At 41.8% G+C, this 23,068-nt stretch overlaps 1 protein-coding gene, 1 non-coding gene and 1 pseudogene across 5 annotated transcripts in view; all 3 read left to right on the top strand.

Moving 5' to 3' along the window:
• The first annotated feature begins 14,726 nt into the window (after positions 1-14,726).
• SLC41A2 (solute carrier family 41 member 2) overlaps positions 14,727-23,068 on the top strand; it is a 134,844-nt gene continuing 126,502 nt past the window's right edge. For 2 of the 4 annotated variants that reach the window (XM_024127361.3, XM_055085279.1), the window contains exon 1: positions 14,727-14,824. The gene's annotated coding sequence lies outside the window, so the exon portion shown is untranslated. Of the gene's footprint in view, positions 14,974-23,068 lie in introns of all 4 variants that reach the window. The other 2 variants (XM_024127360.3, XM_024127359.3) reach the window with 2 other exon arrangements.
• Positions 20,900-21,034, top strand: LOC112065936 (small nucleolar RNA SNORA70). Its single transcript, XR_002892329.1, has one exon. It is a non-coding gene; the product is annotated as a small nucleolar RNA SNORA70 (small nucleolar RNA).
• Positions 20,985-21,436, top strand: LOC112065899 (uncharacterized; annotated as a pseudogene).

Raw genomic sequence — 23,068 nt, 5'->3', positions numbered from 1 at the left:
TGCACAACTCTATGCAAATAAAACTGAAAACCTGTATGAAACCATTTGGAATGGTTAATGTTCCATAAATATATAATTTACAAAATTTCCCCAGAATCAATAGCAAGTCTAAAGAGAGCAATTTCTATAGACGTTACAAGGAAGGTTGTCAGAGCTACCACATAAAAACACTATGCCCAGTTGGTTTTACAAGGGGATTTCTATCAAACTTTTAAAGATCAGATAAATCGAACGCTACTTAAACTATTTCAGAGTATGGGAAATAAAAGTAAATTTCCCAAGTTCTAAGAAATGAATATAGCATTGATACCCAAACTTCACAATGATTGTACAAAAAAGAAAGTTAGTGGCTTCCCTGGTGGCGCAGTGGTTAAGAATCCGCCTGCCAATGCAGGCGACACGGGTTCGAACCCTGGTACGGGAAGATCCCACATGCCGTGGAGCAACTAAGCCCATGTGCCACACCTACTGAGCCTGTGCTCTAGAGCCCGCGAGCCACAACTCCTGAGCCCACGTGCTACAACTACTGAAGCCCGCGCACCGAGAGCCCGTGCTCCGCAACAAGAGAAGCCCACGCACCACAGCGGAGGGTAGCCACGAAGCCCGCGCACCGAGAGCCCGTGCTCCGCAACAAGAGAAGCCACCGCAATGAGAAGCCCGCGCACCGCAACGAAGAGCAGCCCCTGCTCGCCTCAACCAGAGAAAGCCCGTGCACAGCAACGAAGACCCAATGCAGCCAAAAATAAATAAATAAATTTTAAAAAAAGGAAATTATACACCTGGCTTAATTGGGTTTCCCTAGAAAGCCAATCTAGAGGCGAGGTTCAAGTGCAAGTAGCTTGGGAGCCAGAGGGGGAAAGAGAAACGAGGAAGGAAGGGAACCAATAATGTGTTACTATCAAGCAAATTGTGGCTAAGGGCAACTGAAACTTAATTCTGCTGGGGAATTCCCAGAGTTATCCTGGGTGAGTCTAGGTATTTATCCACCAGCTCATGTTAGTCATTGGTTGAGGGCTGCTCCAAGGGGGTGCAAATTTCCCAGCATTTCTGGCCTGCTCCTTGCTCTCTAGTTAAGTGGGCTCCACTGGCCAGAGAAAATCTTCAGGCAGAGTTGTAAGTGTTGGCCATTGAAAACTGGGCAAATAGTCAGTGCCAAAGTGGTATGGGTGAGGCACTGACAGCCTTTACTCAAGACCAGTCTTAATTATGAACATTGATGCAACAAATTAAATATTAGCAAACAGAATCCAAGAGCACATTAAAAAATAGATGCCATACAAGAGATGCTGATTCCAGGAGAAATTAGTATATTTATTAAAATAGTAGTATAGTCATTAATATAATACATCAGTTTAACAGAATTGAGAAGAAAAATCACATAATCATCTCTATAGATGTTAAAAAGATATTTGACAAAATTCAACATTCAGTAAGATGAAAATTGATACCCATTATGCATGATAAAATGTATATACCTCTGCCCCAAAATCAGCATTTAACTTAATGGGGAAATACAAGGCTTTCCTGCTGAAGTCTCTAGACGAAATACAAGGATGTTCAGAGTCTTCACTAGTACCTAAACACTGAATTGGCAATGTTAGCCAAAACAGTTACATAAGAGGAAACAGTGAGAAACAAGAATTCGAAAGCATGAAGTAAGACTATTTCTAGATGCAGATGTTATGATGGTATACCTGGGGGTGGGAGTGGGGGAAGAAACAGAAAAACTGCTACTAACAAGAGAATTTGGTAAAGTAGCAAGAAATAAAATAAACACACAAAAATGCCACACAGTCTGAAAATATAGTGGAAGGGAAAACCCATTTATAAGAGGAATAAGATAAAATACCTCGTTATGAGCTTAACAAGAAATCTGCAAAAAACTGTATGAAGAAAACCATAAAACATTCTGGAAATATAAAAAACAGATTTCGGTAAATGGAACGATATAACATAGATAATCCATGGTCTTGGATAGAAAGATTCAACGTCAAAACATGTCAATCTCCGAAAGTACCCTATGAAATTTTCCCAATCCTAATATAAATACCAAAGGATATTTTTTTCTCTTTGAGAGATTATAAAGTTCATACAAAAAGACAAACCAACAGTAGCAGCAGGGAGACTCGGAAAAGGAAAAGCTATAGTGGGAAGGGGGAGCTTCCCCTGGTAGATATTAAAAATGCAAAGTCTGCATAATAAGTAAAAACAGTATTGGTACACAAACAAAAGAGGGGATAAAAAAGAAAACTCAGAAGGAGATCCCAGAGCACTGGGAAATTTGGTGTAGATAATGGGAGCATCTCAGATCAGTAGGGAGAATGTGGGCTTTTTAATAAGTGGCATTGGAACAAAAGAATAGCCATTTTAGAAAAAAAAGGGAAATTTGCATCCATTCCACACACTATGCATCCAAATAAATTCAAAATGTATTAGAGATTCAAATTTTAAAAATGAAACCTTAAAAGTACTGAGAGAGAGAGAGAGAGAGAGAGAGAGAGAGAGAGGGAGGGAGGGAGGGAGGGAGGGAGGGAGAAAACATTTTCTTTATAACTGGAATAGATGGGGAAATTTTTCTTAACTATCATTCAAAATATAGAAGCAGTAAGAGAAAACATCCATGATTTGACTATATAAAAATTCAAAAATAAATTTTATATAACAAAAATCAGCATAAGCAATGTAAAAAGGTAAATGACAAACTTGAAAACAAGATTTCCAACTTATCTCACTGGAAAGTGTCAATACTCATAACATTAAAAGCTTCTAAAAACTGAGAAGAAAAAGACCAATAACTCCACGGAAAAACGGCTTGGAGAAATGAATCAACAATTCACAGAAATAGAAATACAAATAATGCTCAAACATATTAAAACAAAAAGGTGCTCAGACTCAAACAAACAAACACACAAAAGAAAATGACACTGGAGAACCATTTCTCATCTATCAGAAAGGCAAGAATAAAAAATTACAACATACCTACTGGCAAAGTTGGGGGGATCTAGACATTGTCATACACTAATGTTGGGAATGCAAAATGGGAGAGTTGCTATGGGAAGGAACAGGAATTATCCAGTAAAATTACACATATGCATTTACCTTTATACCCAGAAATTCCTATCACTACTCTGGGAAAAAATTCAAGATAACATACACACTGTGGCACTATTTGCAATAGTAAAAATTAAAATAACCCAGATGGGGCTTCCCTGGTGGCGCGGTGGTTGAGGCCACAACTACTGAGCCTGCGCGTCTGGAGCCTATGCTCCGCAACAAGAGGCCGCGACAGTGAGAGGCCCGCGCCCGGCGATGAAGAGTGGCCCCCGCTTGCCGCAACTAGAGAAAGCCCTCACACAGAAACGAAGACCCAACACAGCCAAAAATAAATAAATTAATTAATTTTTTAAAAAAATTTAAAATAACCCAGATGTCTATCATTGAGGATCTAGTTGAATAAACACAAAATGGAATACTATGCAATGTAAAAGATGAGAAAAATATGTATATCCTGCTATGGAGTGATTTTCTGGATATATTGATAAGTGAATAAAGCAAATTGCAAAAGTGTTTATAATATGCAGCCTTTTGTGTAATAAAATGAGGGAAATACCTATATATGTTTATATACATGCACACACACATACATATGCACATATACTTATGTCTTCAAAAAGAAGCAATGGAGGATAAGCCAAAAAAGAATGAAATAGTTACCTAGAGGGGAAAGGAAGAAACAGGGAAGGTATTAGACTTCTCTGAATGAGCTGTTTTATAGTTTTGTCTTTGGAATCATGTAAATACTTTATACTTAAAAAAAAAATTAAATACAAAAGGAAAGAAAATCCCCACCCAAAACTGAAAACAGACTGAAATAACTGAATTTAACTATACATCAAGTTTGTGGCCTAACAACACAGAAAAGAATTATTTTAGGCAACTTTAAACCTCAATATTTGGACGGTACATCCTTAGTAAGATGTATCTTAAGGACAATGACAATAGCTACACACCCTCAGAGAAATCTTCAATTGTATTCAATCATCTTAATTTTTCATACTACTATTGGTATGGTTATTTTGAAACTGCTATGTAAATATTTTAGATAGAGCAAATAAGTAATTATATTAACACCATTTGCAGCTTAGATTTTTTGTTCAAGAGAAAAGAAATAAAAGCAAAACCCTCCTGTAATCTTAAATTTGAATTGGCAATATCTGTATAAATTCATGGTTTCCTTTTCTTGTTCTGAAAAACTACTTATTCCCTAGCTTGGTCCACTGGAAGGTCTAGAAACAATAACAACCCATCATACAAGTATCCCTGAGCCCAGATCGTGCCTGTAAAATACCTTTCCCCACTAAAAGGAATAGAGCTTCTTAGACAAATGGCTGATTTCAAGTCTGGGTCAGGAAATATAAACCTGGGACACCTGTGGAGCCAGAAGACAAGGAAGCTCTCAAAGACTATTGGGGTCATGTCAAAAGGAAACTGGAACTAACTCCAGAAATTCCCACTAGCCCAAAATGACAAAATCTGGATCTGCCAACCATTCTGACATCACTAAAAGTGTGACCAACCAGTTTGTGCCCTGCTGCCTTAATGCATTAGGAAGTGCACAGTACCACCTAATATGTTTTATAAAATAATGACAACTTTTCTAAATCAAGCGCCTAGTTCTAACTACCATTTTATAGGAAATATGAGGAATAGAGGGATAAGTGAAACTACTCAAGGAAGCAATCAGCCTAATCTAGAATATGGGAAATTCTACAGGTTAAATTTCTGTTTTCTTCAAAGGGAAAACCATACAAAAAGAAGATGAACTGTTTTAAATTTAAGATACTTAAAAGGCATATAAATATAAGAAACTTGTTGGTTGACCTGCATATAGGTTATAGTTATTATCATGGGCAAGCTCTAATCATGAGAGAAGGGAAGCAGCCCCTGATTGCTGACTGGGTGTTACCTTAAAACTTTTCCAAGAAATTGGGATTAAGATTGCTATCCAAAAGTTAAAATGTAAAACTAAACAACTTGGGTTGTGGGCCCGCCATTGAATTAGCTGAGACAATTAGGATGACCCTAATTGGTTTAGGCAAATCAGGGCCTACCCCTCCAGCTGGGGGTAGGCGGGTCAATATCACCCAGAAGGCAGAGCTGCTGTAATACGGAGAGGGTGCAAAGGAAATTAGGGAGGCATCTACATGTTTACTGCTGCCAATAATATTTGGGATTTATTATTTTGAGAGTTTTTCCTAAGAGGTAAATTTTACTCATTTTTTATCTTCAGCAGACTAACCAAACTGATTATTTATGTTGGTAACTTTTCAAGTTGCTATTACCTGGCTCTCAGGCCCATAGCAACAATTATCTGCTTAATTTAATTACCCAGTTTTGCAAATCAAAACTATTTTATCTCTAGAGACATGGATATTTTAATGCTGGAAATTATGGTGTAACTACACTGCAAATAATTTATTTTGGTTAGCCTCATAATTCATCCATTTAATGCTACGGATAAAATCAAACATTTGTGTCAAAGAAATGCTTTATTTTCTAGCAACATAAAATGTTCACGCAAGGGGAAGGAGTAGGGAGGCATGGGGACAGGATTTTATTTCTAGTTCGGAAGAGTAGCCACCTTAAATAAACTGGCTTAAACCTTGATTCTCTGCCTCACCTGCTGGAATTTAGAAAAAAATATTTTAAGGGTTGAATTTTGTATACAGTGCAAGGTGTCGTTTCTTTGTCAAAGTTCCATCCATAGTATGGAACAAATGAGATCTGTGTTAAATTCTGCTAAATATTAATGAACCAGAAGTAACACCCATGAGTTAAATCCTGAGAGAGGACTGGAAGGAAACACTTTTTTTTAAAACATTGGTAAATTGTGTACAGTTTGTACTGTTCCCTTTGTCCCATCCTACACTACCTCTTTCATCTATCTTATGTTAAGAACACTTTGCAAGTTTAGACATTCTGATTATAAACTATGACAGGGCCCCCAAATTGCCATCCAGGACAGAGACATCTTTATTATTTTAAAATGAATACTTTCATTTTCAGAGAAGCTGTGTTCCTTTGAAGCTGCCCAAACAGACCACCTACACACTGGCTAGAAGTTTCTGATTTTTTTTAGCCAAGAATACAGAAGGTATCAAAAGAGGGGTGGCTACAGACAGCAGAAGCAGAACCAGCATGTTTTTGTATGGCTTTTACCTCTGCACTGGTGGGATGCTACCAAAATAACTCTTTATGTCCCTGTTCCCCCATCTCAATTTTTTGTCACTTTTTTGGGGATAAAATTTCTGTTTTATAGACAAGTTGCAACAGTATTATAACCCCTGTAAACCGTTTACCCAGATTCAAAAATGGATATATTTTGCCCCATTTGTTTTTTGCTTTGTCAATTTTTCTCTTTTTCTCCCCACACCATACAACACAATCCTGTTTTTGAATAATTCAAGAGCAAATTGTAGACTTCCTACTCTGTTTAACCTATAAATACTTCAGTGTATAAATTCTAAGGATATTTTCTTACATAACCAGAGTACAATGAACAAATCAGACAGTTTAACATGAATATAGTACCACTATGTAACCCATTGTTTGTATTCAAACTTTAATTGTCTCAATACTGTCCTTTATAACTTTTTTTTGCCAGTCGAGGATCCAACACAAGATCATGCACTGCATTCAGTCCTCTATCAATCTGTGACAGTTTCTCAGTCATTTTTTCTTTTATGACTTTGACATTTTTGAAGAGGATAGACCAGAGATTTCATAGACTGTCCCTCAATTTGGGTCTCTCTCCTGTTTCTTTGCAATTAGACTCAAATTATATATTTTTCACTAATAAACCACAGAGGTGATACTAGGTCCGTCTCAGTCCATCATATCAGGAGGCACATGATGTAGTTTTGTCTCATTACTGGTGATGTTAACTTTGATCACTTGGTTAAGGTGTTTGTGAAATTTCTGCACTGTCAAATTACTAGTTATTTATTTTCAATTAACAAGTATTTGTGGGGAGATATGTAAACATATTGTCTCATTAAACTTTCACTCCTTAATTTTTACATCTATTGATGATTTTCTATGTATTAGTTGGTATTCTATTGTGAGAAAGAGCTTTCTCTTCTCCTATTTACTTATTTATTCATTTATTTATACCTGTGTGACTCTTGGATTTTTATTCTATTTAATGGGCTTTCACCCATTACTATTATAATTTGATACTAAAATTGTCCCATCAGGAACCCTTTCAATTTGCAAATCTCTCCTTTTTATGTATCCCCATCATTCTTTGAGCACTTCCTTAATTTCTGGTACAAGTTATTGCAGATTCATTTTGTACTTTCCCTGTCCCAGCCCTGGAATTAACCTTTTCTCCAAGGAGCACTGGTTCCTTTTAATGTTGAGAATGATATTTAGAAAGTAATATCTGAATGTGTTAGTTAGCTAGGTGTGTTAATTGCTACTGACGTGTCCTAGCTTTTAGGCCTTCCCATTGTAGAGAGCAAGGAAACACACACATATACTCTCTTATCCACAATATATCTATATTTACTTCTCTATTTATCTATGTTTAAAAGCTTCAAGAATGAGAAGCTTGCAGCAATGTGCTGGAACCAGCATGAACCAGCTCACGAGGGCTGATTACTAGCTATTTGTAATTTTGTGAGCTGGTTGTTGTCTGAAATCATCTATGGGAGCATTTATTCCATCGCAATTGGCAAATGCTGCAAATCAAGTTTGTTTTTTTTTACCCCCCACCAAGAGAACCAGTTTAGCAGAGTACCACTGGAAATCTGACTTTCATTATTCTCAATATATTTATTCAAAACACGTTACGTGGCAAAAGGGAATTAAGGTTGCTAATCAGCTGATTTTAAAATAGGGAGATAATCCTGGATTGTCTGGGTAGGCCCAATGTACTCACAAGGGTCCTTAAAAGTGGAAGAAGGAGGCAGAAAAGAGTCAAAGAGATGTGAGGATGGAAAGAGGGTCAGAGACACTGTGTACACTGCTGCCTTTGAAGACAGAGGAAGGGGGCCACAAGCCAAGGAATGAGGTCTGCCTCTAGCAGCTGGAAAAGGATTCTCCCATAGAAGAGAGCCCCCAGAAGAAATGCAGCCCTGCTGACACCTTACTTTTGGTTCAGTGAGATTCATTTTGGACTTCTAACTTACAGAACTGTAAGATAACAAATGTTTTGTTTTAAGGCACTAAGTTTGTGGTAATTTGTCACAGCAGCAACGGAAAACAAATATGCATAGTATGTATATTTTTTTTGTCAAGGCTCTCTCTCTTTCAGCATAGTGTCAGTGAGATTCATCCATTTTGTTAAGTATATCCATAATTTGTTTCATTTCACTGTGGAGTAATTCTATTATTAAATTAGTTTTTCCATTCTCCTATGATGAACTTTTGATTATTTCTAGTCTTAGACAACTATGAGAAAGCTGCTATGAACAGTTTTTTTAAAAATTTATTTTATTGAAGTATAGTTGATTTACAATGCTGTGTTCATTTCTGCTGTACAGCAAAGTGATTCAGTTATACATATGTATATTCTTTTTCATATTCTTTTCCATTATGGTTTATCACAGGATATTGAATATAGTTCCCTGTGCTATACAGTAGGATCTTGTTGTTTATCCATTCTATATGTAATAGTTTGCATCTGCTAACCCCTAACTCCCACTCCATCCCTCCCTTACCCCACCTCCCCCTTGGCAACCACAAGTTGTAGATCTGTGAGTCTGTTTCTATGAATGGTTTTATACAGTCTTTTCAGGGGGGGGCAGGGATATATAAGCATCCATTTAAGGGAATGGTCACAAATATTGGGTTTGGACTTCCCTGGTGGCACAGTGGTTAAGTATACGCCTGCCAATGCAGGGGACACGGTTCAAGCCCTGGTCTGGGAAGATCCGACATGCCATGGAGCGGCTAAGCCTGTGCACCACAACTATGAGCCTGCGTTCTAGAGCCCACAAGCCACAACTACTGAGCCTACATGCCACAACTACTGAAGCCCATGCACCTAGAGCCCATGCTCCGCAACAAGAGAAGCCACCACAATGAGAAGCCCGCATACCACAATGAAGAGTAGCCTCCACTCGCCGCAACTAGAGAAAGCCCGCGCGCAGCAATGAAGACCCAACACAGCCATAAATAAATAAATAAATAAATAAATAAATTTAAAAAAACAAAAACAAATATTGGGTTTGCCAGGTCCTTAAACCAAACAGTATCAGCAAGGCCACATCCTCATCCCCAGAAGAGTAGTCAATACCCAGATGTCCCTGAAAAATATCTCAGCCATCAGCATCCAGTGTTACAGAAAACCTGTCTCCCAAAAAAATCCAAAAAGTAAGATTCAAGAAGCCAGTACAATGCCATATATAATTACATTTTAAAATCTATTAAGGGACTTCCCTGGTGGCGCAGTTGCTAAGAATCTGCCTGCCAATGCAGGGTACATGGGTTCGAGCCCTGGTCTGGGAAGATCCCACATGCCCGGAGCAACTAAGCCCATAAGTCACAACTATTGAGCCTGCACGCTAGAGCCCGCAAGCCACAACTACAGAGCCTGCGTGCCACAACTACCGAAGACCACGCGCCTAGAGCCCGTGCTCTGCAACAAGAGAAACCACTGCAATGAGAAGCCCGCGCGCTGCGACGAAGAGTAGCCCCCGCTCCCTGCAACTAGAGAAAGCCCGTGCGCAGCAATGAGGACCCAACACAGCCAAAAATAAATAAATAAATTTATTTTTAAAATAAAAAAAAATAAAATCTATTAATTCTGCTGGGAGTGGAACTGGAACAGAAAATCAAAATGCTGGTAACAGCACCACTAAAAGTAAAGGAAGGTCAATTAAAATGTATTTATTTATTCACTTCAGGGTGAAAATTATTGAGTATCTGTTCAAGGCTAACAACAGTGTGCTAGTCTGAGATTTAAAGGCCCTGCTGACAACCTAGTATTTCCAACATGGTATTTTAATTAAGTGCCATGATCATGCCCTTCACTGGCCGTCACGGAAGCAAAGAGGGAAGACCCTGAGTTCAGCTGGTGGGTGCAGACCCGGGAAGGCTTATGGGAGGATGGAGTGTCCTGGTTAATGAGAACACCAAGCCCCGAAGCTGGGAGGCAGGAACCCATGGGCATGGTTGAGGAACGACAGGGCCCTGATGAGTATTCAGGGATAGCCGACCTCTGCTTTCTCAGAGATACGTTCTAAAGACACCAGGAATAGGGAACCCTTGAAACATTACCATGCGTTCGTGGAGGAAAACTCTCGATAGGGACCAATCAACAAGGTGTTCTAAAAGATACAAATGTCACACTGAAATTCTTCAATTCCTAAAATCCCTGTCCCCCCTCTTTTTTGCATAAGTAGTTCCCTCTGCCTGGGATACTCTCTTTCCTTTCCTATCCCACCTCCTAAAATGGCTTTTAGTTTAACTATTGACCCTTTAGATTTCAGCTCAATATCACTTCTTCTTGTAAGTCTTCCCTGACTCCTGCCTGTCTTCCCTCCCCCCAGACTTTGGAAGATGCTGCTGCTTTGTACAACTGCAGCCCCTCAGACTCTCCCTCACAGCTCCAGATATTATTGTAATTGTTTATTGAGTTGTCTGTCTTCCCTGACAGACAATGCAGTGGTAAACTCGGGAGTCTTATTATCCCCATTTTACAGCTGTGGAATCTGAGGCACACTGTAATGGCTCAGTTACTCACCCATAAAGTAGGAATAACAGCAGTACTTAATGTAGAGAGTTGTCACGAAGACTGGGTGAGTTTACCCCGACAAGGCGATTAGAACAGCGAGATCTCACCAGGTGACCTCATTCCTGTCTCCTGACTTTCTTCTCACAGTCTCATTCAGTCCTCCACCGGGGATCCCATTGAACCCTAAACCGCTTCTCTGCTCAGAGCCCTTCAGTGGCTCCTGTCTCACCCAGAGTGAAAGCCAAAGACCTCACCATGGCCTTCAAGCCTCGTGACCTGCCTCCAGCCACTGCTCTGCCTGCACCTGTGACCACTCTCCCCTTGATCACATCACTCCAGCCACACAGGACTCTGCTGTCTCTTGAACACAACAAACACACTTCTGCCTCAGGACCTTTGTGCTTGCTGTACTTCCCAGATAGCAGAGCTCTTCCCTCACTCCTTTCTGTTCAGACCTGCAAGACCTCCCTGGATCACCCTACAGACAGAAAGTCTCCCTTTCTGTCTACACCTCCCCACAACCTGCCCCCAAACTCTCCAACTCCTTACCATGTTTTCTTTGTCTTCATAGTAGTTACCACCATAGGGGATATACATTTGTCTATCAATATACATATACAAGCATATGTCTGTTTGTTGTCTTTCTCCACTTGAATGTGAACTCTGTAAGGCAGGCATTTGTTCATTTTGGTCACTACTCTATTCCCAGAGCACAGAACAGAGAGAGCATGGCATTAGGTAAGTGCTCAGTAAGTATTTGTAAATGAATGAATGACTACTATTATTATTATCTGGCACATAGTAGGTCTACCATAACTACTTGTTGATTGAATGAACAAATGAATGTCCTAGAGATTCCTGGGAGGATTGTTAATATTGTAGGATGCAGGGGAGGGGGAAGAAATGGGACATATGTCTGCAAACATGGGCTGCATGGGCTGCATGTCCTCTGAATCATGCTTTCCTCTAATCCTCTTTTCTTTATGAATGTTTTATATGGTTTGTGGGACCACTTTTAAACAGTCCACAGGGTGGTTCTTGAACCTCAGTGATCATCAAAACTATCCGCAGAGATTCTTATTTAATTGGGAATTTAAGTAATTTTGAGCAAGGATTTAAACCTTAGTTTCCTCATCTGAAAAACAGCATTATAACACCACCCTCACAGGGGGTGAGGATTAAATAAAATAAGCTCTGTGAAGCGTCTCACAAGTAGTAAATTTAGATTCCCTTTGCTTCTGCTTGCTCATCTTCTCTAAACCTTAGAGGTTAAATTCTTACAAACAAGTCATATTCCCTGTTCTCTTAAAATTATCTTCAGTCCAGATCTCTACTTTGAGTTCCAGATTTATTTTCCAAATATATACTCAGCATCTTCACTTGGATAGCTCATAGAGACTGCAAACCCAGCATATCTAAAGCAACTCAAAATGGTCCCCTTTGGTCTTCCTCCTCCAGGTTCTCCCTCTCAGGGAGTAGGATAAGCTCAAGCCAGAAACCTGGGAGTCATTTTTGGACACTTTTCTCTCCTTCACCTTCCACACACAGTCAAAGATCAAGCCTTTGCAGTTCTAACCCTGATCTATTTCTTTGATCCACTACCTCCTAATCCCCATTGCCTGCAAACGGGCGTTCACGCCTCCTCCATTGCTCCCTTCCTACCTATTCCTGCTCCACACTACGACCAAAAATGTCTTTCATAAATACAGATCTGATCAAGTCCAAATGGACCCTCTCCAACTCTTCAGTGGCTTCCTTTTGTCTTTAGGAATAAATCCAAAGTCCTCAGTGTGGCCCTCAAGGCTCCTGCCGGCCTCTCCTGCAGAACAAGCCATCTCACTCCGGCCACAGTGGCCCTGTCCCAAGCCCTCCACAGGTGAAACCCCTTCCTACCAAAGGGCCTTCAAATCCGCAGTTTCTGTAGCTTCAAGGAAGGGCACACTCCCCACCCCACCCCCTTCCCTTTGTTGCTGGGCCTCCTCCTCTTTATTCTTCAAGGCTCAGATTAAATGTCACTTCCTCAAAGAGATCTTTCTTATCAGCTAGAACAGACAGGTTCCTTTGTTACATACTTTCATAACTCCCAGCCTTTTCTCTAGCAATCATCACAACAGTGATTACTACATATCCTCAATTCTAAGTCACTTGCTTCACATTTAGGGTTGCCAGCTGTCAGGTATAAGATGAACTAACTAGTAATGTGATGTTGCCTGCACACATCGGGACCTAAGTTTTCAGAAGGGGGTAGCTCTTCGCCAGCTTCCACCCTCAGCTATTTTCAGGGTTGAAATTTAATTTAAATTTGGATTCCAACTTGAAGCTTAACATAACTAAAAAAATATACTCTATGTTGTGGCATACAGAACGAAGGGTGCTGTATAAGCAGAAGGTTGCTACACACATGACGACTAATGAAATTCAGGGCAATGGAAGCCATCAGCTCTCTGAGAAGAAATGTTGGTAGAATTTTCAAAGCCGGTAGAGGGTGGCCTCTCCTATGTATGCTTTGCGCAGAAATCTTGAAAGACTGCAGGACCCAGAGGAGGAACACATCTTTTTGGAACTTTTACTTCTGGCAAACTTTCAACAGCAACTAATTACCTCTGAGTGATATGCAATTCAAAGCATTAAGAACAGAAACCACCTGAAAAGGCAGTCAAAACACTGTTTTTCCATATTCCTTGCAATTATACTTTCTTTCCTAATGATGTTCAGGGGTGAAGAACACTTGTATGGGCCATTAAAAAAGCATTACCCCAGGGCTTCCCTGGTAGCGCAGTGGTTGAGAGTCCGCCTGCCGATGCAGGGGACGCGGGTTCGTGCCCCGGTCCGGGAGGATCCCACATGCCGCGGAGCGGCTGGGCCCGTGAGCCATGGCCGCTGAGCCTGCGCGTCCGGAGCCTGTGCTCCGCAACGGGAGAGGCCACAACAGTGAGAGGCCCACGTGCCGCAAAAAAAAAAAAAAAAAAAAGCATTACCCCAGATGGCCAAGACTGATACAGAAGCACCCTGAAGGTGATGGTCAAAACTCTGATGGCAAAGCAGAAGAAAAAAACGGGATAAATGTACTCTCTGATATCCTTTAGCACCTGAAAATCTGCTACTAAGTCATTGGAGTGACTTAGAGTTGGTGGAAGCTTTGATTTGAGGAAGTGTCATTTGCTGTGTAATTTTTTAAATGACAGTCTCTCTTTTAGAAGAAGAGCCTGAGGACGGAAACCTTTGTCGGGGTCACTGGAATACCTCCGCGGCTTGCCCATTACCTGCAAAAGATGCTCAAAAGATAGTTGTTAAATAAAATACACGAGTTCTAGGCTTTACGTTGCAAACTGTGGCTCACTTTTACATGGACTACAAAACAAACACGGACAAGCTTGAAAAGTGTGGCATTCCAGACACCTCCACGGGGCCCATGCACTTTGCCCGTACACCTCTCTCCCACTGCTGGGAGCTGCCCTAAATCTCATTCTCCTGGGGGTCGCTCCCCTTCTCTCCTACCTCGGATCAAGCATGGCCCATGCTGCACTGCTCTTAAGAAAGGCATACACCGTTTTAACCCCGGTCTGCGAGAAGGAAATACGAAGACAGCCAGCAGGAAGGAGGTCCCTGGTCTGAGAACAGAAATCATGAGTCATAGATTTGGGGGTTCGGACCGAGGAGCAGCCAGCGATGTGGATGTGCGTGGGTCGGTGGGGATGGAGGGGGCTGACGAACAAGGAAGGCCACAGCCCTTCTCTGCTGAGTAGCCTCCCTTGAAATATTCCCCTTTTGCTCTGCCCTATCGGGTTCTTGGCCCGCGTTCGTCAGGTTGCGGCCAAAGGTCCGGGAGAAGGCGGCGCTCGCGCTCCAGGTCGCCAACCCAGCGGCCACATCACCAGGCTCTCGGTTCCCCCAGGGCGGCGGCGCGGCTGCGCCTGCGCTGGGCGGCCGCGCGGGGGCGGGGCGGGCGGCTGGAAGCCCGCGGGCGGAGGGCGCCGGCTCCGGGGCTGTCAGCGCGGGGCTGCGACGGCGCGAGGAGGCGCGCCAGAGGAAGGAGCCACGGCCGCTGGGCAGTCGCCGCCGCCGCCGCCGCGGGGGGACTAGGTGAATATGCCCCTTCCATCCCCTGCCACGGTGCCTCGGTCGCGTCTGAGGAGGCGGGGTCCCATCTCCTCTCACCGCTTTCCGGGACAGGTGATAATGGAGGGAAAGTCTAGGCTTTGGCCGCGGCGCGGGGTTCGGGCGCATCCCAGGTACTGGAGGGAGGCTTGAGACCCGGCCGGGGCGTAGGGAGGCCGGGGCAGGGGGAGCGGCCGAGCGGCGGGGCCTGCCCGAGCCGCCGTGTCCCCTCCGGGCCCGCAGGCAGCGGCCGAGCCCGGCCCGCCGCGGCAGCCCCACCTCGGGCGGGAGGGCTGGCCGGCCCTGGGCGCCCGCAACGGAGCCGGGCAGCCGCGGTGGGTCGTCCCCGGCCCTGACAGTGGACCGGACAGCGGGTGGTGGCCGAGTGATGCGTGGAAGGTGAGCACGCATGGAGACCCTGCGAGTCAGGCTGGGGCACACCCCAGATCCAAGGCTTCAGGGCTCACAATTGCTCCGTGTCACCGTGTTCTTTCATTCCTTTTTTTATATATGTGAAATATATCTCAACTAAAAAAACCCCAAACGTTGATTCCTAGAAAGAGATTACGTATATGTATGTAATACATTTGTAGGTATATTACATGTCTATGTAATTTCTTTATGTAAATGAACAATTTTTTTTTAAAAATTGAGATGTAGTTGACATACCATAAAATTCATCCTTTTAAAGTGCGGCCTTTAGTATTTTCACCAAGTTTTGCAACTATCACCACCATGCAGAACATTTTCATCACCCCAGAATGAAACCCTATACCCATTAAAAGTTACTCCTCATTCCCCCCTTATCCCACCCCCTGGCAACCACTAATCTCCTTTCCGTCACTATGGATTTGCCTATTCTGTAAGTTTCATATAAGTGGAATCATACATTATGTGGCTTTTAGTGTCTGGCTTCCTTCACACAGCATAATGTTTTCAAGGTTTATCCATGTGTAGCATGTATCAGTACTTATTTTTTATGGCTGGATAGTATTCCATTGTATTGGTGTACCACAATATCACATTTTGTTTATCCATTTTCAGTTGATGGACATTAAGGATGTTTCTACTTTTTGGCCATTGTGAATAATGCTGCTATGAACATTTGCGTACAAGTTTTTGTGTGGGCATATGATTTCCATTCTTTTGGGTCTGTATATTTAACTTTTTCAGGAACTGTCAGACTTTTCCAAAGTAGCTGCACCATTTTACATTCTCATGAAACAGTGTATGAGGGTTCCAGTTTCTTCACATTCTCACCAACACTTGTTAGTGACTATTTGCTAGTTTTTATTACAGACATTCTGGTGGGTATGAAGTAGTGTTGATTTGCATTTCTTTATGACTAATTATGTTGAGCATCTTTTCATGTGCTTATTGGCCACTTGTATATCTGCTTTGGAGAAATGTCTATTCAGATCTTTTGCCCATATTTTAATTGGGTTGTCTTTTTATTGTTGAATTATATTTTAAAAATTCTAGGTTTGGGGGACGAGCACTGACCGAAAAACCCAACCAACCTGATACCAAGCAACATAATGCTTCTACTTGGGGGAAGTGAATAAGTGCCATTTAAGTCTGTCAGAATATGCTGTCATTTCTTGGGCGCCTTACTGCCCCTTTACCCTTTCTGGTATTTTGAGAAAAGCCACAAAAAGTGTGTTCATGACCAAAGTCAAGAGAGAACACACACAGTTAGCATTTTCATGTACTCTATGCTTGGTTTGGAAAGTCCCAGTTATCACTTTAATTACAAATAATTTATTTTGGTGGCTAGCTAAGCAAACTAATAAAAAATAAACACCAATTACTCAATTAAAATTTCGTATACTTCTCAGGCAAAGTGGAAGATCTTATTATCCTAAGTTTGTGTAGTCTTCATTACAGCTATATTCATATTTGGGTGGCAAATACGTATCTTTTATGGCGCTGAAGTTAAGAGCCACTTGCAGCTGAATGAATGCTACTTTGCGTATTTCGTGCTTAATTTCTGAGCGCACACAAATTCAGCATCAGCCTCAGGTCTTTCATACAAAAACCACTGAAAAAGACATGATGTTTGCCTCCCAGGAATTCAAGCTCATTTTTCTTTTACTCTAATATGACTGTTCTAAAGTACACTACCAAATTTCAGAAACGTTATGGAAAATAAAATTAGAGATTTTCAAGTGGAATTAATGGATAAACAACTGATTCAAAATGGGTGAAGAGCCGTCCAGTCCTGCTCTTCAACTACTAAACTTTAAACAATGGAAATGTTATTTAACCCCTTTATGCCTCATTGACCTCATTAGTAGAATGAGGTAATAATTGCAATATATAACCTGAGTATATGTTTTTGTTTTACCTAATAGAATGATTGTCAAACATACTGAAATTATAACCTATCCAACCTAATACTGATTGTAACTGACTTACCCAATGGATGACTAAATATCCTGTAGTTACAAATGCTTTCCCAAGTTGGCTTTCTCTGCCCCCTGCAGTTTTTAGTGTCACTTAAGGACTGAAAGTTGGGGAAAATGTGGGAACAACTTTGGGGATGTGATCCCTGGGAAATGCTGATCAGAGCGGACCTCCCTCCTTTATGGGAGATTTTTAGGCACCCCTCACCTTTTCTCTGAAATTACTGTAGTTGGATTTCTATAGCTATAAAAATGTCTGTGTGTGTGTATAAGATAAAAAATATATGTATCTCTAGTAGGCTGGCTAGACTGTCAGCCAGTTATTTTATCTTAATGTGAACGAATTTAATCAGATTGCTTTCCTCCAGATCAGCTGCACTGAGGAAATGGGAGTTTTGACGTGAGGAGGGATAGGAGACATTAGTGGTATGGGATCATGGAACATTTTTGAGGTTTGGGGAGAACTTGCTCTATTTCTGAAAGTGTGGGTGTTGAAAATGTAGATCTATGGGCAGCATAAAAGGTCTGGAAGATGAGAAAAGAGAAGCAAGAATGAGAAACAATTTGGAGGGGAAGGTTGTAGGATACAAAGATAGGTTCAACTTCCTTAGACATTTTTGCCCAAGAAAAATTCAAATGAGGAACAGTGAAAGAAACCTTCTCCTTCATTTCATTCCCTTCCCTTTTGCTCCACCTTGTTCCTCTGTGCTACTCTTCTCGGACCCAGAAATCAGACTGGGATGACTGTTATTCCTGTTGGAGTTTTTCAGTGTGCTGATTACATCTCTTCTCTCTCCAGATTCTGCAAATTGAGATCAGATTCAAGAAGCCAGATGAGGATTATAGTACTATTAAAATATAATTTAATTTTCATTTCTGGTAAAGCTGGATTGGAGAATTTAGCTTAGACCCACATTTCCTCTGTTCCTTCTTAATTTATCTACCCACATGATTCTGTAGCACCTAAAAAACTGCAGGTCTCCCCTGCAGGCAGGGAAAGTCCTGTCTTGGGGAGATTTCCTCATAGGAGTTGGAAGGGAAAGGAGAACCTTCTCTTCTTGAAGACAGATAAATCCAAGAGCCAGTGAGAGCTCAGGGCTGGGGCCTGTCTGGAATATTGACCTTTATTCTTATCTCAGCCATTAGATAAGTTACTTTGCTCTAGAAGGAACTGATAGAGTAGGGAGAAAGCAAGGTGTCCCTTTAATCCTGTTTTCTCCTACTTAGAGGAGTGAAAGTTCTCTTGTCCTTGCAGAGAGGCAAATAAGCAGCCATCCTCTCATCAGTTAAGTGCTTGTGGGTAATAGCGTTTTGTAGGCTAGCTTAGGAATTTAATCATCATTTATATAATTGGAACTGAGAATATATTTTCCTTTGAACTGGCTAAACCTCTTAACAGTTTTTAAGTGGGTGCTCATTTCATTGTGCGGTTACATATATAGATTATTCAAGACCATTTCCTTACTTGCTTTACTCCTCATTGACTGAGTGCCTAATAAGTAATGGGCACTGGGCTAGGTTCTCAGGATTCAGCAGAGACCAAGAATGGGTCCTGATGCTCGTGGAGTTTACAGCCTAGAAAGACAATTAGCACACGTACAATTACAGTAAAGCTTAATGAATGTTAGAAAGCATAGAGTACTTCAGGAACACAGAGGAGGGGGAACTAATCTAAGAGGGTCAGGGAAGTGATGTTTAAGAGCTCAGGTCACAAAGTAGCATAGGAAGTAGCCAGGAAAAAGCAAGAAGGAGGATGAGCAAGAATGTTTCCGGCAAAAAGAATGTGTGGAAAGGCCAAGAAGTGAGAGAGAGAGAGAGTGTGGTATATACCAAAGTGGTAATTTTCAAGCTGCAGGCACCTAGGCACCTACCAGGAGATTGTAAAATTAATTTAGTGGTTGTGAACTGCATGTTTTTAAAAAGAAATAAAATAGAACATAAGCGTGTCACACGTAGATACTTTACTAGATCGTGATATATAAAGTTTGAAAATCCCTACAATGAAGGAAACAGAGAAAAAGTACAGTATGACCACAGCCAAAGATCTTGGGTAGGTGGGAATGGTGATGCAAGATTTAGTTACCCTTTTTAAACATTTTGGATTTATCTTAGAGGAAATGAGAAGCCATTGAAAAGGTTTAATCAGAGCCTGATTAGATTAATATGTTCTAAGGATCCCCTTGACTACCTCGTTTTCCTCTACTCAAATATAAACTTTGCATTCCTCAGCCCAGTGTTATGGGTATTCCAAAGTCTGGTTCCAGTCTCTTTCTTCTAAAGAATATTTCTATTTTTGGTACTGGAACTTCTCATTTCATAAAGATTCGTGGTTTGCCAAAGTGCCTTTGCACCAAGAGGGAAAGATCTATGAGAGCAGACCTTGCTTCTGTCCTGTTCACATTGAACGTCTGGCATTTAGCATGGTGCCCCATGCCCAGTAGGGACTAGGCAAATCTTTGCTGATAGAGTCTAAATACCCTGACTAGTAGAACTGTTACATAGTAGTAGAAGTGACCTTGATGTTTCTAGCAATCCTTGCTTTTGGAAAAAGAAAAAGGTTTTTTTGTTGTTGTTGTTGTCTTCATTTTTATTTATTTATTTATTTATTTATTTATTTGGCTCTGTTAGGTCTTCGTTGATGTGCACGGGCTTTCTCTAGTTGCGGTGAGTGGGGGCTACTCTTCGTTGCGGGGCGCGGGCTTCTCATTGTGGTTTTTTTGTTGTTGTTGTTGTCTTCATTTTTATTTATTTATTTATTTATTTATTTATTTGGCTCTGTTAGGTCTTCGTTGATGTGCACGGGCTTTCTCTAGTTGCGGTGAGTGGGGGCTACTCTTCGTTGCGGGGCACGGGCTTCTCATTGTGGTGGCTTCTCTTGTTGTGGAGCACAGGCTCTAGGCGCACAGGCTTCAGTAGTTGTGGCACATGGGCTCAGTAGTTGTGGCTCGCGGGCTCTAGAGCGCAGGCTCAGTAGCTGTGGTGCACGGGCTTAGTTGCTCCGCGGCATGTGAGATCTTCTGGACCAGGGCTCGAACCCGTGTCCCCCACATTGGCAGGTGGATTCCTAACCACTGCACCACCAGGGAAGCGGGAAGAAGGTTTTATTAGAAATTCTTTTTGCCCAGTTGGATTCATTAGTGATAGAACTCCATTCACTTATTTAACAAAAATTTAATTTAACAAAAAGTACTCTTGGGCTTCCCTGGTGGCGCAGTGGTTGCGCGTCCGCCTGCCGATGCAGGGGAACCAGGTTCGCGCCCCGGTCTGGGAGGATCCCGCATGCCGCGGAGCGGCTGGGCCCGTGAGCCATGGCCGCTGAGCCTGCGCGTCCGGAGCCTGTGCTCCGCAACGGGAGAGGCCGCAGCAGAGGGAGGCCCGCATACCACAAAAAAAAAAAAAAAAAAAAAAAAAAAAAGTACTCTTGTTATACTAAAACAGTAGTAGAGATAAGAAAAAGAACAACAGACTTTCTGACTCTGGGGTTTCTGCTTTCAAGAAGTACAGAACATTGCAGGCTCTTCACAGGAGGAGGCAATCGGGCAGCCATTTATATTTTGTTTGAACAGATAGGCATTCTCTGAGCACTCACCAAAAGGCAGTTTTATGAAGATGGCTGGGGACAAAGAGAATACATTGATTAAAATGTATCAGTCATCTGCAGCCAATCCAGCCGACTGTGCTCTTTTCCCCATGGGGGCCTGGTGTGCAATGGCTGGAAACAGCAGCCTCCTCGGTAGTGTATGCAGCCTGTTGCCTGTATAGGTTTCCCTAAGGCACCTTGGAGACAGCCCTTTCCAGTGGACATTAATGACTGGCATGCTGTCCCCAGTCTAGGCTCCAGATAGGTATGCGTGGTGCCCTTGGAAAGCCCCAGGGCACAGTGGTCAGGGTCCACATCGGCCACGTCATGATGTCCATCCGCACCAAGCTGCAGAACAAGGAGCATGTGATTGAGGCCCTCCGCAGGGCCAAGTTCAAGTTCCCTGGCCACCAGAAGATCCACATCTGCAAGAAGTGGGGATTTACTAAGTTTAATGCGGACAAATTTGAAAACATGGTGGCAGAAAAGCGGCTTATCCCGGATGGCTGTGGGGTCGAATACATCCCTCGTCGTGGTCCCCTGGACAGATGGCGGGCCCTGCACTCGCGAGAGCCTTGGCACTGTCCCCTCCTTACTCACGCCCACCAATAAATCCTACTTTCTTGTCCAAGAAAAAAAAAATGTATCAATCATATGAGCTTAATGGAGAGGCAACAGAAAATAGATTTTGATCTTAGAAGTAAAAATAGAACATCCATATACCCAACAGAACTTACAATTAAGAATTTAATGATCAGTTTGTTGCCAGAGAATGATTGTACTGTCACAGTACTGTGACTTCACAGAATTGGATCGTGAAACCCAACTGTGAAGGAAAATTGTTTCAGTGTATCGTTTTGATAAGTGGCAAGAGAAGTTATGAAAAATTCATGAAAGGTAGAGAGACTTCAAGTTCTGTTTCAGATTTCTCTTTAATACATTTTTTGAGATATGGAAACTTTGCTAATTAGTTTTGTAAATTAGATTTTATATATCTTAAACATGCATGCTAGGATCAAATCTTGCTACTATAGGATGGCTTTTTAAAAATATTTATTTATTTATTTATTTTTGGCTGTGTTGGTTCTTGGTTGCTGCATACGGACTTTCTCTAGTTGCGGTGAGCGGGGCTACTCTTCGTTGTGGTGCTCAGGCTTCTCATTGCGGTGGCTTCTCTTGTTGCGGAGCACGGGCTCTAGGCACGCAGGCTTCAGTAGTTGTGGCTCGCGGGCTCTAGAGTGCAGACTCAGTAGTTGTGGCGGCCAGACTTAGTTGCTCCGCGGCATGTGGGATCTTCCCCAACCAGGGCTCGAACCTGTGTCCCCTGCATTGGCAGGTGGAGTCTTAACGACTGCACCACCAGGGAAGTCCCTATAGGATGACTTTTAAAAAATACTAATTGAATTTTATATTTTTATGTTCTAGAGAGTCCTATTTTAAGCAGTGTATTATAGAACTTAAATGGAAACCATTAACTTGTATAAATTTATCCTAAGAAAATCATTTTAAATATGAGAAAGTCTTATGCACAAAGATGTTCATTTTCATTGCAATATAATTTAGTCAAGAAAATATCCTGCTATAAGGAAATGATTCATTAAAATGTGGCAATTCTCTTGAAGAAATTTAACCGTTAAAAATGCTTTTTTAGATCAATGGTATCTTATTTCTTTTTAAATTAAAAAGTAAAAAGTGCTCAATATAAACAAAAGTTCAAATAATATAAAAAAATGCAGGATTTAAAAAGTGAACATAGTATTTCAAGTCCTTCCTTACCCTGCTCCCTCAACCTAGGCCAACCCAGGTCTCCAGAAGTCAGTGCTCTAAGCACTTTGGTGTCTGTCCTTCCAGACTGTTTTCTAACCCAGTGGTTTTCAAACTGTGCTCCAAGGAGGGGCTTTGGGTGCTTCTCAGTTAGGTAAGATGGGGACTGAGTGGAGCTTCAACCGGTACTGCTTTGCTTTTACCTGTTTTCTATATTGGGGTTTCGAGTAGGGTTTAATTTAAACAAAGCATTCGCTTGCATTAAAAATAAATGTTAACAAACAATTGGCCTAATTTAGAAAATGAAGTCCTAACCCACAGACAGGAATTCCAGATCTTCCAGTTTACCGTTTTTTTGCTGCTTGGTGATACAGATCTTCTACTCAGACCTGCCTATCCATTTCCGCAGCAGTCGTTTGCCTGGTTGCCAGCCACCTCATTAGGACATACTTCCCCTTCTTTTTCTCCATCTCTCTAAAT

The sequence above is a fragment of the Physeter macrocephalus genome, chromosome 6 (assembly GCF_002837175.3).
Source record: "Physeter macrocephalus isolate SW-GA chromosome 6, ASM283717v5, whole genome shotgun sequence".
Taxonomy (NCBI): domain Eukaryota; kingdom Metazoa; phylum Chordata; class Mammalia; order Artiodactyla; family Physeteridae; genus Physeter; species Physeter macrocephalus.
Note: the sequence above shows the minus strand (reverse complement) of the source record. Positions and strands in the feature narration are given on the sequence as shown.